The sequence below is a fragment of the Mixophyes fleayi genome, chromosome 2 (genome assembly GCF_038048845.1).
Source record: "Mixophyes fleayi isolate aMixFle1 chromosome 2, aMixFle1.hap1, whole genome shotgun sequence".
In the NCBI taxonomy this organism is placed as follows: domain Eukaryota; kingdom Metazoa; phylum Chordata; class Amphibia; order Anura; family Limnodynastidae; genus Mixophyes; species Mixophyes fleayi.
In genome coordinates, this window is record NC_134403.1 from 304,321,288 (window position 1) to 304,340,936 (window position 19,649).

The following is a 19,649-nucleotide window of genomic DNA, read 5'->3' on the forward strand; positions in this document are numbered from 1 at the left end:
TAGAGACAGTGTGATGCTCAGAGTCCTGGCATTCATGTGGATGTTACTTTGACACATACCACCTACGTAAACATTGTGTTGTTTTTTTCTATTTTAAAAAGCATTTATTGAAATTTTTGGCAGAGACAAAAATAGGAGGAGGGAAAGAGGAAACTGAAAATCAAACAACTGCTTAAAACATAGCAGGGAGCAAAGTCAATCAAATAGTATTGCATAACAAGTGCATTCATATAAGTGGTCAAAATCACAGGTATCGGAAAACATCCTCTATACATCAGATAGCTGAGAGCAGTGTGTAAGAGAAAGAAGGAGAGAACAGAAAAGAAAGTTAGTAAGGGAAAGAAAGGGGAGGACGGATTTTCAGATCGATTTTATCAACACACAAGGGTCCATCATGCAGAATATAAGAATAAAAACTTAGATACTTATGTGGAGGAAGAGGTTAAGCAGCAGTCTCATAATAAGAAAGCAATGCATACCAGATGTCCTGAAATTTAACAGGTCGATTGTGGAGTATACTTATGATAAACTCATATTGATAAGTGGGGCAGCATGGTGGCTTAGTGGTTAGCACCTCTGCCTCACAGCACTGGGGTCATGAGTTCAATTCCCAACCATGGCGTGTGGAGTTTGTATGTTGCGTGGGTTTCCTCCGAGTGCTCCGGATTCCTCCCGTACTCCAAAATCATACTAGTAGGTTAATTGGCTGCTATCAAATTGACCCTAGTCTCTCTCTCTTTCTCTCTCTCTCTCTCTTGTATGCCCAGAACCGGGAGAGACATCAGTAAATGCAGTCCTGTCTGCTGCATCGTCGAATGCAAAGGGCACCCACTAGGGCCTACGATTTCTGGGAGTTATTAAAGTAATTCTATCGTTTTCAAATAACCATTGCACAAGCGATTGTATTGTGTTTCTAACGCGCAAAGTGATTTATTTTAGCAGATGTAAATAGTCAACAATTCAATACATTATTATATTATGATACAGTACAGTACAGCCAATACCAAAAGATACATACATACCGCTGCTATCGCATGCGCTCGCTGCGCTAACCACGGGCACCCCTGGACAGTAATTCACCTTTGAATACTGTGATCAGTGAAAATCTGAGGGCTGGGTGCACAGCTATGATCATATATACACAGTAAGTGTTACAGAGAACAATGCAAATGACGTGGCTTGCTTCTATAGGTCCAGACATCAGATGGGTCCAGGCTAAACAGGTCATAGGCTGATTCAATCTAAGGAATCCAAAGGTGGGGGTCATCTCTCCAGGGGATGAGCTCCTTTCTTTCCGCCAATGCTCCAGTTACAATTAGCATTTCATAGCCAGCATCATACAAAGGTTTATTCCCTAACATCAATAACTAGAGTATGCAATATGCGATCTCTTCGGCGATGGAATCGGACAGCTGCTGATGATTAGGGTTTTAATATGATACTAGGCATGATACCATTCCTATAACCTGAACCTTGAATATCACTGAAGTGTACATATAATCATTATATATATAGATATAGACTAATAATAAACCAAATACTATCTGCTCATAAATTACAGTGTAACGGAACCAATATGAATATGAATTATATAAATGACTAAATGTTGTAATGCGAGTGTGTGGGTGCGTATTTTACCGTGCGATCGCACCATGCCACGTGTTACGTGGCGTACGGATCTTTGTTACGTGGCGTACGGATCGCAATCGCGTGGCAAAACAATATTAACCAATATACTTTCGTTCATCCAATTATACGACTTTGACAGTTCCACCCTTTGATAGTACAATAAACTATCACCTTAAAGATGTTATATGCAGGATCTCAGTACCACGTTTCATTGCTATGTAATGCAAATCCCCCTTGGGGTATGACCCCGCTGTTTGTAGATCTAAACAAGTTATCATAAGAGAGAGTCTTAATCCTCAAAAACGATTTCTTCTTTTACTATAGACCGTACATTTCTGGAGCTTGGAGATAACCTTTTGTATGCCCTTCAATGGTGCAATAAAACATGTAATACATTATTTGGAAAGGTACAAGGTACAATAGAACATGTATCGGCTATACAGAATACTCTACTACAGTTCTTCAAGTTTAACAGGTTCTTCTGTCCAATGCATGTCTTTAAGCTCAGAATAGATTTACACACTTCATGTTCATCAATAGCATCATCCTATGTCTATCAATAATGTCATATACAATCTCCTTCAGCTTGCGTTAATATACACACTTCTAATAATGTCATCAGTTCTTTTCATCAACACTTGTGGGCGGGCTATTGTCTGTTCGTTCTCCCCAGTCTCCCAATACTCAGATTTAACAGTGATTGGCTTTCAAAGCATTGGGAGACTTCAGACTAAGGGACCTAGGTGTCGTACTTTTTCCCCTAGTGACCTCCCACCCATAGTTCGGGTACCTCAAGAATATTTAGTGGGAAGAGAACTAGTCCTACTTGATATAATCACTGAGGTATGTGAGAGCATGCCCAGCACTTTGTTTGGTCTAAAACCTTACCCTCCCAAGAATGATAATCATTCTCAAGGATGCCTGCTCAAGTCCGAATATTACTGGACTGGCATCGCTGGGTGTATCTCTTTTTTTTTTTTTAACTATGGGGTCACTGTACTTACGGACGTAATGCTACTCAGACAATAGCCCCTCACACTTTCTCCAAGCTCCAGGGTTTCCAAATTTTCCTTTACCCCTGAATTGAATAGAGTAATTGGCTGGACCGATTATTCTACTAACTTCTCCTTCATCCCCAATATCTCCTTATCATTACCTGAACCAGCCTCTGTCACCTGCTAATAATCAAAAGAATTAACCGTCCTGAGAAGAGAATGAAATGAGAGAACACAAAACAGGAAAAACTACAACTTCATACTGGACAACTGTCTTAGCCTTTCGCTCAGGTGCTACTAACTGCATTCGAGGCCTTCCAGAACAGACTCATGAGTGCCCTTGGACCCTTCTCTGAGTGTTGGCCCCTCTGCAGTGGGTGGAATGGGCACCAGTGTGTCTCTGCTACCCTTGAAGCCGTGATGCTGGTAGCCTACACCTGGTACCTGTCTGTCAAATAACCTGAGCCTAAGAAATTTCTGTTCCACAATTTACTCTCCCGATCCAACATCCTGACAATTAGTGTGACTTTTCAGGAAACATTGTTTTGGACGTTCTTGGTTACTGTCTCACTATTTACCTTCTCTCAAGATCTAACCTAGCCTCCCAGTTACAATCTCATCTCACGAAAGAACATTTCAAAAGCCAACAGGTTAAGGGTCTGCCCAGGAGTGATCTTTTGGTAGCGGGGAAGGACTAGTGGCCGAAGCTATCAGTCACTTCAATCAAGTTCCAACTCTTATTCTATTCAATTCGTTCTACCGAGTACCACTACTTTATGTTCACACTGGTTTGTGGCTAATCGAAAGTATGTGATTTGTTACCACTACTCATACATTATACATCTGTTATCAATAACATGAATACCCCATCATCTATTATACCTCTAGGACTATCACATTGAATAACAAAAGCTTTGAGTATGATACAGTAATACATTAGACACATTTCAATACACCTTTACCCAGACATATTTCATTGGTACACCAGTGCATACTTGAGGATCCTGCATGGTGGTAATTGGATGATGTGGATTTGTTTCACCTGAGAAATTCTTCAGGTAACACAAATCTTCATATATATAACTAATATGTGTATGTGTGCATGTGTGTGTGTAAGTGTTCACATTTTAGAACTAAAACAATACAACGAAAAACAAAACAAAACATAGATTTGTTAGCTGTCACATAAAACCCTGCTGTCTATTTGACAGCTGTGTTCGCCCTGGTGTAACAGCAATGTGTGGTTGTGTTTGTAAGTGTGGACTTTACTAGCAGCTACTTCAGTTGGTAACTGTGTCACTGTATAAAGTCCTCTATGTAGTGTCCTACTCATGTGCTGGTATTGTTATAAAAAGATTTCTCACTCACCTCAACATCGCCCCCTAGACTAGAAAAATGCTGAAGACCAATGTATATCAATCGATTTTCCCTCTGCCAACTCACATGTCATTCTCAGTACCTCACATTCAGCTACTTGACTAAGTGAGAAAGACAAAAGTGTCTATTTCTATAACACTTTCTTCAAATATAACAGTACCCGTACATGTCTGTCTAACAGTAAAAAAATATAAAACACGAAAATTCTACATTTTCTAGGGTTTCACATTATGTCGTATCTTGTGGTGAAAATCCTACTCCAATGTTCTACACAGAGATGCATATCTGTATGCTTGTCCTCTAGCAATCTCCTGTCCCCACCCTTTGTGCATCCATATAAAGGCACATTTTTGTACAGGAGGAACGAACCAAAACAAAAACAAAAAAACAAAACAGATATGCAATCTATAAAACATGAATCGTATTTCCACAACAGAACCTTTCTGCTTAAAATCAGCAGTTTCTATACACATGAAAACAAAACCCCTGACTGTTTCTGTGACTCATGTCAATCTATCGTGTGTATCCCTGAATTTGTCTTATGTTAAAAATAAAAATATGTCTTCGCCCCATTGATGAGACTGTGTCTGTTTTTATCTCTACCAGAGCAGAGAAAGAGAGAGAGAGAGAGAGAATTAAGAAAGATAGAGAGAGAGAGAAAGAGAGAAAAAGAAAGATAGAGAGGGACTAGCATAGATGTAAAGAATGAGAACTAAGAAAGCAATGAATAATAGGAATACAAAGATTTGAATACAAACATACATGCAGAAAGGGAGATTTTACAACACAAACGACAGCTGAATTGGACTCTATGGGAAAATGGCTGTATTCATTCCACTAATCCCCTTAGCTATTTGCTAACTATGACACCTCCCCATACTTGACTAGGGGGTCTTAACCGTGCAATCCAGTGTCGTCCGTCATTTGTTCTTTAAGAACTCGGTATCACATTAACTACATACCTTTTCAACGGACTTTCCTAACCTATGATAGAGAAATGTAAAAAATTAACAGTTGAAGACTCCTCTGAGATACATAAAACGATATTTTGGAGCAAAGTATGTACATACTTCATTGTTGTATAATGGTTCTAAGCCAAACAAATTATCATGAGACACTGCAGCTTAAATCAAAGAGTGTTCCAATTGTCTATTGTTACTTTGTCTTTCAAGAGTGATTTTTCCTATTTCTCTATCCCACCCTTGTAAACACTAAGTCTATATTTCTTTTATGTACCCTTTATCTGTAAGAGGGAAACAAGATAGTTATCTCAAAACAGCAAACAAAACAAACATTTCCATTCTTTACCATCGGCCAGCGATTAGGAAAACAAGCATTTGACAACATAAAGCAAACAGACAAAATCAATAAAGATTACCTTTTAAATCAGTTTTTTTTTTCCTTTCTAAACCTGCTCACCAATACTTACCACAGATTAATTCTAGAGTCGGCTATAGTTCTTCCCCAAAGTATTAGTTGCTATGGGGTGTGCAATCAATTGTTGGGGAACCTCTGAGACTTGTGTACGCCTGCTTTGTGGGTGTCTATATGATTTCCAACCCAGGTATCCCTTTTTCTCTCTACACAGTTCCTACTCATGTGTCCCTTCTTAAGGCAGTAAAAACACGTCCTTGTCATGTCTGCACAATCTTTTGCTAGGTGTCCTATTTTATTGCATTGAAAACACTTCCTCAACTCATGTTGTTTCTTTTCCTTAACCCAGGTGTTATTACACTGTGGTCGTGCGTGCAATCCCTCTAATGCTGGGATACTTACCATCATTACCCTATCACTTAGTGTCTCTTTCTGTTTATTTATATTCTGATCATGTCCTATGGCTGACTCCCTGAGAACATTTACAGTGATTCCTTTCCAGTGTGGTAATGAAGTTTGCACCCTTCTTTTCAAGTTTTCCCTGAGGCCATCCATTAGAACTTTAACAGCAACCTCTCTGTAGTGTACATTATCCTTTATGTCTGCTACCCCAGTATATTTGCCCATTGCTATCAGAGTCCTGCAAAAATAGTCTGTTGCATTTTCACTATCCTTTTGCTTAATAGTCAAAATTTTACTCCAGTCCACTATCACTGGAAAATATATGGCCAACTGTGTGATTATATATCTAATATTGTCCTGATTATCATCCTCGGTTAAGGATTCATCCTCCTCCAACATACAATCCTTAATGAACTTTTGTATATCAGTATTGAGAGGAAGACAGGTCTTCAATAATACTCGCCAATCGTTATTAGTTGGCTCATACACATTACCATAATATCTAATAAACTTCTGACATTTGGTCAAATCCTTCCTAGGATCAGGGAAATCAGACAAAATTGAAAATGTTTCAGACCTAGTGCATGGATCATGCTTTGCTACATGTTTTAAAGGAACTTCATCATCTCTGTCCGCCTTCCCATTGGGAACTGCTGTTGTGCAGACAGGATGTAAGTCTACCAAATCACTATGTTCTGAACTAGTTGTTGAAATTGCTGTTGCAGTACAATGAATGTCCCCCCCTGTGATAACCTTTACATTATTCTCACCACTTTCAGCCGCTGCCCCTGCTGGTGGAACCGTTCCCTTTCCTTGTCCTGAAACATTACTTTTAACATTACTTAAAACAACATGCAAGTTACTAGTTACAGTTTTCACATTTTTGGTATTGGCTGTACTTTCCGCCCCAACCGAATTTGTCAGGGGCGCGCTTGCGCTCAGTTCTCCACGCTTTGCAACGCACACTTCCGGTACGCTGATTTCCGCTGTGCGCGCACTTTTCGCCAAACTTACTTCCGCTGTGCATTCGCTGCTCTGCCACGTGCTACCTTCCATTTGCCACCATTTTAAACAATCATCATGTCTAGTTCTCGTTTTCATTGATTTGATCAACCGCACTTTATCTCTAACATTATTTAACACCTCTGCCTCGAAACTACCTATGTTTGGGAAAGGTTTCACACACTCCCGGGTCATCTTGACCCATTTGTCGCAGTATGCCGTTGCATACACACCATACTTATTAAACATACGGAACCTCGCCGAATCAATTGGTCCTTCCTTAAGCAGCACAACATCAACCATCTCTAGCGTTTGCTAAGCACCCATCCGTGGACGGTTTCACAGGCTACGCCCACACACCTCCTAACACAGAAATATCACTATGGACAACAGAAATATCAGCTCCTCGATATCCTGGCTCTCCACAAAATCTGTTCAGTATTACTGAACTGGTAGCACCGGAGTTTACCCGTTTGTACCAGCGTAATTCCTCCAGCCGTTCAACCCAAGTCACAAGCACGGTTGCACAATAAACCATGCGGTCCAATCGCACCGCTTAGCAATACTAACTATTGCTAAACTTTGCGATTACTCTTGGGGAGAAAGTTTCCAAAAGCTTTTTAACTGTTCTCTTTTCAAACAGGGCTTTTGCTGCCAGTATACCTGCCTTGTATACTACCTCGGTTGTCCAGCCCGCCTCGTCAAACGGCAACTGATATCCCTATCTTTTTGACAGTAAATCAACTTTCACTTCAAAATCATACAATCACCAAACACATACACCTTAGTTTTCTGCACAGAAAATAACTTTCCCAAACAATGGCACTATCTTTTCAGAGACTTTACCAAGTGCTTACAGTATGCATATATAATAGACATTATACACAATTGTTTTACCACGTGGCAACAATACCGGAAGTTAGCATATGCTGAGCAGGAAATAGCATATCCTATGCAATACAATACCTTTTAAAACGCAAAACGACAATAAAAAGAAAAATTTTTCTTTCTTGTCCCTAGATTCTAGTTAGCATTCCTTCAGATTACGCAACTGCGTACATTCGGCTTCTCAACACAAAATGGACAACAGGTTTGGAACACAATGCGTTCTTTCACATATGAGACGCGTCCGTCAATATCCACCCTTTGTTGAGGAACCGAATTCCGTCAGCGTTGCATACCTTCTGGCAACGTAACCTCCTAACTCAAGAGCCCCCAAATTATTAAAGTAATTCTATCGTTTTCAAATAATCATTGCTCAGGCGATTGTATTGTGTTTCTAACGCACAAAGTGATTTATTTTAGCAGATGTAAATAGTCAACAATTCAATACATTATTATATTATGATACAGTACAGTACAGCCAATACCAAAAGATACATACATACCGCTGCTATCGCATGCGCTCGCTGCGCTAACCACGGGCACCCCTGGACAGTAATTCACCTTTGAATACTGTGATCAGTGAAAATCTGAGGGCTGGGTGCACAGCTATGATCATATATACACAGTCAGTGTTACAGAGAACAATGCAAATGACGTGGCTTGCTTCTATAGGTCCAGACATCAGATGGGTCCAGGCTAAACAGGTCATAGGCTGATTCAATCTAAGGAATCCAAAGGTGGGGGTCGTCTCTCCAGGGGATGAGCTCCTTTCTTCCCGCCAATGCTCCAGTTACAATTAGCATTTCATAGCCAGCATCATACAAAGGTTTATTCCCTAACATCAATAACTAGAGTATGCAATATGCGATCTCTTCGGCGATGGAACCGGACAGCTGCTGATGATTAGGGTTTTAATATGATACTGGGCATGATACCTTTCCTATAACCTGAACCTTGAATAACACTGAAGTGTACATATAATCATTATATATATATATATATATATATATATATATATATATATATATACTAATAATAAACCAAATACTATCTGCTCATAAATTACAGTGTAACGGAACCAATATGAATTATATAAATAACTAAATGTTGTAATGCGAGTGTATGCGTGCGTATTTTACCGTGCGATCGCACCATGCCACGTGTTACGTGGCTTGCGGATCTTTGTTACGTGGCGTACAGATCGCAATTGCACGGCAAAACAATATTAACCAATATACTTTCGTTCATCCAATTATACGACTTCGACAGAGTGCACTAGGCGGGGAAGGGGCTTTTTTCCGTAGTTAATTTACAGTAAGGGCATGCTAAACTCAAGCGCACGCAGCCATGTACAAATCCAGCTCTGGCCATCTCAAAGTTAGTTGTTTTTCTGTCGTATTTCTTGCTCTAGCAAAAGGGATAGTCTAAGTCTTTATCAGTAGTGATGACAGTCCTGTCTGCATGCTAGAACATGTGTTTGCAATCACTAGCAACTTTAAAAATAAATGTTATGTTTAATAGACATTACCCTATTACCACCCTCTACACAGCTAACACAAGACAACAACCCTCTGACCAACATTGCTACACACAGCCCACTCAATACTTTACCTTTGCATTCTAGCTGGTCCAGTGTGCAATATGATGTAGCACATGCCCTTGTGTTTTAAACTTTCATTGTCCCATAGATTATAAGCTTGTGAGCAGGGTTCTCTTACCTCTCTGTCTGTATGTATTACCCAGTATAGTTTTGTTAATGTTTGTTCCCAATTGTAAAGTGCTACGGAATTTGCTGGCGCTATATAGATAAATGTTGATGATGATTATGAACAACATCCTAATGTATTTCCTAGAAATTATAACCAGGTGACATTAATATTTTTTTTATTTTCCAGTGCATTCTTTTGCGCATTTATATTCCACATAAGTACTGAACCGATCCTGCAGCCTCTTGTGTAGTAGAGCACAGCAGACCTGCCTCAGATTTCAAAAGCACGTATCTAGAGGTCCATGCCTTAATGAATTCGTGGGTGCTCAAAGCTTAAATACGTGCGTATAATACTAAACACGGGTTGCGCGTAGAATGCGTGCCTTTATGAATCAGGCCCCTTGTGTTTTTAAAGCAGGTTTCTTTTAAGATGATAAACTAAAATGATCTCAAAATTCTGTACTCCCCCTACTTAGAGGTACTTATTCACTAAATAAATGAAGCTTGAAACCTTTTTGAATGAAACTTGTAATTGAAGTAGATGTACTAAATTGTTTGCTGACTGAAGCAAGACTGTGCAATTCATGCTCAGGAATATTAATTGCATAGAAGTTTATATTAATTGTAGAACATGAACTGAGCCACCATATTCAGGTTTACTAAAAATGCCTTTGTGTTGCAGAGCATAGCAGGAAACAATTTGCAAATAAATCATTGTACTGTATGTCATTGTGAGTTTAAAAGTGTGACTTGCAGTGTGTGGAAGATTAGACTTCTCTTTGTTGCAGCAGCAGTGGATGGTATATATTGTAATACACACTGCTGCACAAAAAGTGATTTATTATTAAATGGAAATTATAAATACATCATAAAATCTGTAAGATTGCACATAAATCCTGTGTTACATAATTGTAACAGTGACTATCATCTTTCATCTCGCTGATCAATGGTAGAGAGACCATACATATCTGCAAGTGTTGGATATGAGAGAAGGGCAATATTTTGATTGGATCAGAATAACTTATTATGGAAACATATAAGTAAACAGGTTAGCTCTGATTTCACAAACACAATCCAGTATGGACCTCATTTAGGATGCACATAATGCCAATCAGTTTGAACTTATTTGGACCTTTCTTAACTCACGCACCATCAGGTACTGCAATGGAGACATTTGATCCTTTAATTCTTACTGTGTTTCATTGTTGGGGTTGAAGATTGTATTCAGCATTTTTAATGTGCTTGCCTTCTGTGTGCCTGTGCAGCATCTGACACCAAGAAGACCTGTGACCTGCAAAGCTATATAACCTCATTTACAATATATAATGAGCACGCCTTTCACCAATACCATCTGCTTTCCTTTAATGAGGGTAATTTTTGTGCACTTGACCTTCATTACCTCTGGATGTATATCTATAGAGGTATTATATTTATAATACACAAGTGGCATTGATACAGCACGGTGGCTTAGTGGTTAGCACTGCTGCCTCAGAGCACTGGGGTGATGAGTTTGATTCCCGACCAGGGCCTTATCTGTGTGGAGTTTGTATGTTCTCCCCGTGTTTGCAAGGGTTTCCTCCGAGTGCTCCGGTTTCCTCCCACGCTCCAAAAAGATACTGGTAGGTTAATTGGCTGCTATCAAAATTGACCCTAGTCTGTGTGTGTGTGTGTGTGTATGTATGTATGTATGTATGTATGTATGTTTGTTAGGGAATTTAGACTGTAACCCCCCAATGGGCAGGGACAGATATGAGTGTGTTCTCTGTACAGTGCTGCAGAATTAGTGACACTATATAAATAGATGATGCATAAACTTCTTTAAATATTCCCCCAAAATATTGACAATTAATGTCATCACATATAACCTATATAATCAATGTTATCTTCTATATTTATTGGGATTTTATTTTAAATGTTAGGACTAACATATATATATGTAGTATAACTATACACCGATCAGCCACAACATTAAAACCAGTTTCCTAATGTTATGTAGGTACCCCATAAGCCGCCAAAACAGCTTTGACTCATTGAGGTATGTACTCCTCAAGACCTGTGAAGATGTTCGGTGCTATCTGGCACCAAGGCATAAGCAACAGATCCTATAAGCCCTGAAAGTTGCGAGGTGGAACCTACGTGACTTGGACTTGTTTTTCCAGAACATCCCACAGAAGCTTGTTCAGACTGAAATCTGGGGAATTTGGCAGACAAACCAACAGCTTGAACTCTTTGTCATGTTCCTCAAACCATTCCAACAATTTTTGCAATGTGGCAGGCGCATTGTCACGGGCACTAGGAGTCTTTACCCAGGGATCACCAGGTGATAAGCTTACCAGAGCAGTATAGGTGGTAATATGGTACTCTGGTAGCGGGGTGATCACGGAACAGGAGACAGCAGCTGATAGAGATGCTCGGGAAAGTCTATGACTAGCAGCACTGGTAATATATATGTAGTAATACACGAGGAACTGTATGGACAAAGGACACGTGAGGGTAGTCAGTGGTCTGCAGTAGCAAGTTGTACCACTGCTATAGTGAGGAGGAATGTCCAACAGAAACGAGGAGGTGATGAGAGTCAGCGGTCTGCGTTTAGCAAGTTGTACCGCTGTCTGGGTGAAGGAATGGGATCCAGGTGAAGGTATCCGGGAAGTCAGTGGTCTGCGTTAGCAAGTTGTTCCACTGCTATGTGAGAGGACACTGGAACAGGTGACACTGAAAACAGGGATCAGTGGTCTGCCTCTAGCAAGTTGTACCACTGAATATATATGTGAGGAGGAGCACGGGGAGAGACTGCAATACAGAGGATACACGGGCACCTTGAACTTGATCCACAATGACATGCACAATATAGTAATGACTGAACAGCACTGCAATAATACAAAGTCATAGAAACTATCCGGGCAGAAGATAACACAGTCAATGATGGCAAAAGTCTCAGCGGATAGTAAGCTCCAGAGGAGAACAACTCAGTCCAGCAAGATATGCAATACACCAGCACAGTCAATGAGAAGTATGCATACCGTGGTTCAGGAGCAGGCTGTCAGACAGGAGTGCAGAGATACCTGAACGGCTGAAGGCCGACAGGATGCGAAGTCCCTGGAGGGTGAAGCGGTAATCAAGTAGGTGCAGCGCACAGGTAGGTAGACCAGCAGGGGAACAAATACTCAGGAAGCAGTAGTATGTAGAACTGGACTCCTGGAGGACCCTGAGGAGTAGCGATGGTCTAGACGAGAGGAAAGCAGTGAAGCGCAGATCCGATGCAGACTGGGGAGTAGAGACCAGCAGGAACACTGAGAAGCACGGAGAGCGGATAAGCTGCTGCAGACGCGAGTAGAACTGAGAAGTAGCAGCCAGCAGGACTCTGCAGGTACACAGAGGTAGCGGATAGCAACCAGCAGGTGCAGCCACGATGAAACACGGGAGAGTAGAGCTGAGCTGGAACTGTTGAGCACGGAGAGCAGCGGATAGGAATCCGTTGTAGCAGTCTCAAGGAAACACGGGAGAGTTGAGATGAGCTGAAGACTGTAGCGCACGGAGGCAGCAGATAGGAATCCGTTGTAGCAGTCTCGAGGAAACCCGGGAGAGTTGAGATGAGCTGAAGACTGTAGCGCACGGAGGAAGCAGATAGGAATCAGCCAAACAGTCACGATGAAACACAGGAGAGTGAAGTGGTCAGAGGACTGTAGTGCACGGAGGCAGCGGATAGGAATCAGCAACAGTCACGATGAAACATAGGAGAGTTGAAGTGGTCTGAAGACTGTAGTGCACGGAGGCAGCGGAACGGAATCAGCTAACAGTCACGATGAAACACAGCAGAGTTGAAGTGGTCTGAAGACTGTAGTGCACGGAGGCAGCGGATAGGAATCAGCTAACAGTCACGATGAAACATAGGAGAGTTGAAGTGGTCTGGAAACCACAGGATTAGAAGTGGTCTGGAAACCACAGGAATCAGCAGCGCTGAATACACGAGGAAACACAGGAACACCTTCAGAGGCTCATGGGGAATGAGACTCCAAGATCAGGCAACGAGGTATGGACAGCAGGTGCTTTAAATAGGGAGTGTTGCCTGATCAGCCAATTAAGTTAAAGGAACAGGTACTGAAGGTTTTGAAAGGGCTGCGCATGCGCAGACCCTCAGGATGGTGGACGGCCACGGTTCCTGAACACACGGGAAGAAGCACTCACAGTCTGGTGAGTGACAGTACCCCCCCTTTTAAAGGTGGGCACAGAACGCCTGGAACCGGGCTTGTCCGGATTTTTGGAATAAAACTTCTTAAGAGCTGGGGCGTTGAGATCTTCAGCTTTGATCCATGAACGCTCCTCAGGACCAAAGCCCTTCCAATGAACGAGGAAACGGAGAACTCCTCGCGAAATTTTTGCGTCCAATACATGAGTAATCTCGAAATCTTCCTCCTGATGAACTTGAACTGGCTGAGGTGCTGAAGGAGGAGCCGAGAAACGGTTGATGATGAGAGGTTTGAGCAAGGACACATGGAAGGCATTGGAAATACGAAGGTTCTTAGGAAGTAGAAGTTTGAAACAAACTGGATTTATCACTTGAATGATCCTATATGGACCAATAAAACGGGGAGCGAATTTCATAGATGGGACCTTCAAACGAATATTTTTGGTAGATAACCAGACACGATCTCCAATTTTCAGTGGTGGAATAGCCCGCCTCTTCTTATCTGCGAAAGACTTATATTTGGCAGATGTCTTCTTTAAACAGGTTTTGACCTGAGACCAAATATTTTTGAAGGTCTGACAAACAGTCTCTACAGCAGGAACTTGGGTGGGAGGGAGCGCAGGAAATTCCGGAAAAGACGGATGGTGACCGTAAACCACAAAGAATGGAGTTTTGAACGATGACTCATGGTACATGTTGTTATGAGCGAATTCAGCCCAAGGAAGCAATTCTACCCAGTTGTCTTGATTGGCTGATGAGAACATCCTTATAAAGGTCTTGAGATCTTGATTGACCCGTTCAGTTTGTCCGTTTGATTGCGGATGGTAAGAAGATGAGAGTGCTAATCGTATGCCCAAGGTTTTACAAAGGGCCCGCCAGAATCTGGAAACGAATTGTACTCCTCTACCTGACACAATCTCAGACGGACATCCATGAATACGAAAGATTTCCTTAACGAAATTTTCAGCCAGAGTAGACGAGGAAGGCAAACCAGACAAAGGGACAAAATGAGCCATCTTCGAAAATCTGTCTACCACTACCCAAATAGTATTACAATTTTTACTAGATGGCAGATCAGTAACAAAGTCCATACTAATATGGGTCCAGGGCTTGGACGGAATGGGTAGTGGTTGCAGCAACCCCGCTGGAGTTCTGCGGGAGGATTTAAACTGAGAACACAATTCACAAGAAGCAACAAACTCTTTGACGTCTCTCCTCATCGAGGGCCACCAGTAACTTCGAGAGAGAATCTCAAAGGTCTTGCGTTCACCAGCATGTCCAGAAAAACGAGAAGAATGGAACCACGAAAGGATTTTCCTCCTAAGAGTAGGAGGCACGAGGGTCTTCCCAAATGGTAGCACTTTAGTGGAAGAAGCAGCCAGCGAGATACATTTGGGGTCTAGTATAGGATGGTTGGAAACCTCTTCAACGTCAGAGGACGTCACAAAAGCTCGAGATAGAGCGTCAGCTTTCTTGTTCTTGGCAGCTGGTTTGAAGGTTATGATTAATTCGAAACTGGAAAAGAAAAGAGACCATCTTGCTTGACGAGGATTCAAGCATTGGGCAGACTGTAGGTATGACAAGTTCTTATGATCCGTGAAAATCGTCACAGGGTGACGAGCTCCTTCCAATAAGTATCTCCACTCCTCTAATGCAACTTTGATAGCCAGCAACTCCTTGTCCCCGATAGTGTAATTTTTCTCCGCAGGCAGGAGACCCCGAGAGTAAAAGGCACAAGGATGGAATTTTTGTTGCTCCGAGCGTTGGGAGAGAATGGCTCCTAAGCCCACATTAGAGGCATCTACTTCTAGGAAGAAAGGAAGTGTCACATCAGGCTGTCGAAGAATGGGAGCAGAGGAGAAGGACTCTTTAAGAAATTGAAAGGCTTGGAGGGCCTCGGATGACCATTGCTTAGTATTGGCCCCTTTACGAGTCAGGGCCACAATAGGAGATGCAATGGACGAGAAGTCTTGAATGAAGCGTTTATAGTAATTGGCAAAACCTAAAAAACGCTGGATAGCACGAAGAGTAGTTGGCTGGGGCCAATGTAATACAGCATTCACCTTTTCTGGATCCATTTTTAGGCCAACTCCGGAAACAATATACCCCAAAAATGGAATCTGGGGCAACTCGAATGAACATTTTTCTAGTTTGCAGAATAATGAATTTTTCCGGAGTCTGGAAAGGACCTCTGCCACATGTTGGTGATGAGAAGGCAGGTCCTGTGAAAAGATCAATATGTCGTCCAGGTAGACAACGACACATACATATAACAAGTCCCGAAAGATCTCATTAACGAAGCCCTGGAAAACAGCGGGGGCATTACACAACCCGAAAGGCATTACTAGATACTCATAATGCCCATCTCTGGTGTTGAACGCTGTCTTCCATTCGTCACCGGGCCGGATTCTAATTAAATTATAGGCACCACGAAGATCCAACTTGGTAAAGATCCGAGCTCCCTTGATGCGATCAAATAACTCAGTGATCAACGGAATGGGATACCGATTTTTAATAGTAATGGCGTTGAGTCCACGAAAATCTATACAGGGGCGTAGTGATCCATCCTTCTTTTTTACGAAGAAGAACCCGGCTCCAGCGGGAGAGGTGGAAGGTCGAATAAACCCTCGCTGGAGATTCTCCTGGATGTAATCAGATGTAGCTTGAGTTTCAGGTAACGAAAGTGGATAGACCCGACCCCTAGGAGGAGTCTTGCCAGGTAGAAGATCGATCGGACAATCCCATGAACGATGAGGAGGAAGACGTTCAGACTGAGCTTTATCAAAAACATCGGCAAATGAAGCATACTGAGGAGGGAGTCCCGGTGAGAAAGATGAGATGGAAGATTGCTGTATTTTAAGAGGAATGACTTGAGAAAGACAACGATGATGACATTCAGCTCCCCAAGACGTAACTTGAGGAGTGCGCCAGTCAATCTGGGGAGAATGACATTGAAGCCATGGAAGGCCTAAGACAATCGGACTTGTCGTAACAAGAAGAATTAAAAACGAAATCTCTTCATGGTGTAGCACACCAATCTGAAGCGTTACTGGAGACGTACTCTGGGTGATGAGACCATTGATGAGACGTGATCCATCTATAGCAGTCACAGTAATCGGTGTTTTCAAAGTAATCACTGGTAGGGACCATTGATTCACTAGGGATTTAGAAATGAAATTTCCTGCTGCTCCAGAATCAATCAGAGCTTGAGACTCAAAGGATTTGGTAGCAAAGGAAATCGTAACATCAAAAGCGCAGACTTTTAATTTCGTAGAAGATGGAGAGGACTCCAGGGACCCTAACTTCACCTCTCCAGAACTAGTTAGGGCCTGGCATTTCCCGATTTCTTAGGGCAAGAACTAAGCATATGTGTGGAATCAGCACAATAGATACAAAGTCTATTCTTTACTCTTCGGTTCCTCTCCTCTGAAGTTAATTTGGAACGTCCTATCTCCATGGGGATCACAGAAGGTGAAGCTGGACGAAATTGAGGGGTTGAGCGAAGAGGTGCTTTAACTGAAGTCGTTTTCTCAGATTCTCTTTCACGAAACCTCATGTCTACACGATGGCAAAGAGAGATCAAATCTTCTAATGACGTAGGAAGCTCTTGGGTAGTCAGTGCATCTTTAATTTTATCGGAGAGCCCCTGCCAGAAGGCGGCAATTAATGCTTCAGTGTTCCACTGAAGTTCAGAGGCTAATATCCTAAATTGAATGACGTACTGGCCTACTGTATGAGAACCCTGACGTAAACGAAGAATGCTGGAAGCAGCGGAGGTCACACGACCTGGTTCATCGAACACACTTCGGAACATAGAAATGAATTTGGCACTATCTTGTAATACAGGATCGTTTCTCTCCCACAGAGGGGAGGCCCAAGCCAGAGCTTGTCCAGAAAACAATGAGATAAGATAGGCCACTCAGGAACGATGGGTAGAAAAATTTTGAGGTTGGAGCTCAAAATGAACTGAGCATTGGTTGAGAAAACCCCTACAAGTTTTGGGGTCTCCATCGTACTTTGACGGAGTAGGCAGGTGAAGCGTGGGAGCTGTAGACACCTGGGATGGCACTGGGGAAACGGAGGAAAGCACAGGAGCTTCAACATTAGCTGTAACGGTCGGTCCAGATGTTCCTTGGGAGGCTAACGACTGGTAGCATTGAAGTAACAGCTGTTGGCGAGCATCCTGTTGCTCCACACGGGTGACCAGATGCTGCAGCATCTCTTTGGCTGTAGGTTCCGTATCTGGGTCTGTCATGGCCTGATCTTACTGTCACGGGCACTAGGAGTCTTTACCCAGGGATCACCAGGTGATAAGCTTACCAGAGCAGTATAGGTGGTAATATGGTACTCTGGTAGCGGGGTGATCACGGAACAGGAGACAGCAGCTGATAGAGATGCTCGGGAAAGTCTATGACAAGCAGCACTGGTAATATATATGTAGTAATACACGAGGAACTGTATGGACAAAGGACACGTGAGGGTAGTCAGTGGTCTGCAGTAGCAAGTTGTACCACTGCTATAGTGAGGAGGAATGTCCAACAGAAACGAGGAGGTGATGAGAGTCAGCGGTCTGCGTTTAGCAAGTTGTACCGCTGTCTGGGTGAAGGAATGGGATCCAGTTGAAGGTATCCGGGAAGTCAGTGGTCTGCGTTAGCAAGTTGTACCACTGCTATGTGAGAGGACACTGGAACAGGTGACACTGGAAACAGGGATCAGTGGTCTGCCTCTAGCAAGTTGTACCACTGAATATATATGTGAGGAGGAGCACGGGGAGAGACTGCAATACAGAGGATACACGGGCACCTTGAACTTGATCCACAATGACATGCACAATATAGTAATGACTGAACAGCACTGCAATAATACAAAGTCATAGAAACTATCCGGGCAGAAGATAACACAGTCAATGATGGCAAAAGTCTCAGCGGATAGTAAGCTCCAGAGGAGAACAACTCAGTCCAGCAAGATATGCAATACACCAGCACAGTCAATGAGAAGTATGCATACCGTGGTTCAGGAGCAGGCTGTCAGACAGGAGTGCAGAGATACCTGAACGGCTGAAGGCCGACAGGATGCGAAGTCCCTGGAGGGTGAAGCGGTAATCAAGTAGGTGCAGCGCACAGGTAGGTAGACCAGCAGGGGAACAAATACTCAGGAAGCAGTAGTATGTAGAACTGGACTCCTGGAGGACCCTGAAGAGTAGCGATGGTCTAGACGAGAGGAAAGCAGTGAAGCGCAGATCCGATGCAGACTGGCGAGTAGAGACCAGCAGGAACACTGAGAAGCACGGAGAGCGGATCAGCTGCTGCAGACGCGAGTAGAACTGAGAAGTAGCAGCCAGCAGGACTCTGCAGGTACACGGAGGTAGCGGATAGCAACCAGCAGGTGCAGCCACGATGAAACACGGGAGAGTAGAGCTGAGCTGGAACTGTTGAGCACGGAGAGCAGCGGATAGGAATCCGTTGTAGCAGTCTCGAGGAAACCCGGGAGAGTTGAGATGAGCTGAAGACTGTAGCGCACGGAGGCAGCAGATAGGAATCCGTTGTAGCAGTCTCGAGGAAACACGGGAGAGTTGAGATGAGCTGAAGACTGTAGCGCACGGAGGCAGCAGATAGGAATCAGCCAAACAGTCACGATGAAACACAGGAGAGTGAAGTGGTCAGAGGACTGTAGTGCACGGAGGTAGCGGATAGGAATCAGCAACAGTCACGATGAAACACAGCAGAGTTGAAGTGGTCTGAAGACTGTAGTGCACGGAGGCAGCGGATAGGAATCAGCTAACAGTCACGATGAAACACAGCAGAGTTGAAGTGGTCTGAAGACTGTAGTGCACGGAGGCAGCGGATAGGAATCAGCTAACAGTCACGATGAAACATAGGAGAGTTGAAGTGGTCTGGAAACCACAGGATTAGAAGTGGTCTGGAAACCACAGGAATCAGCAGCGCTGAATACACGAGGAAACACAGGAACACCTTCAGAGGCTCATGGGGAATGAGACTCCAAGATCAGGCAACGAGGTATGGACAGCAGGTGCTTTAAATAGGGAGTGTTGCCTGATCAGCCAATTAAGTTAAAGGAACAGGTACTGAAG

The 19,649-nt window shown here is 42.9% G+C and overlaps 1 protein-coding gene across 4 annotated transcripts in view; it reads left to right on the top strand.

Annotated features, from left to right (window-relative positions):
- The window catches only part of DHRSX (dehydrogenase/reductase X-linked), a 323,541-nt gene that overhangs the window by 267,871 nt on the left and 36,021 nt on the right, over positions 1-19,649 (top strand). The window lies entirely within an intron of this gene.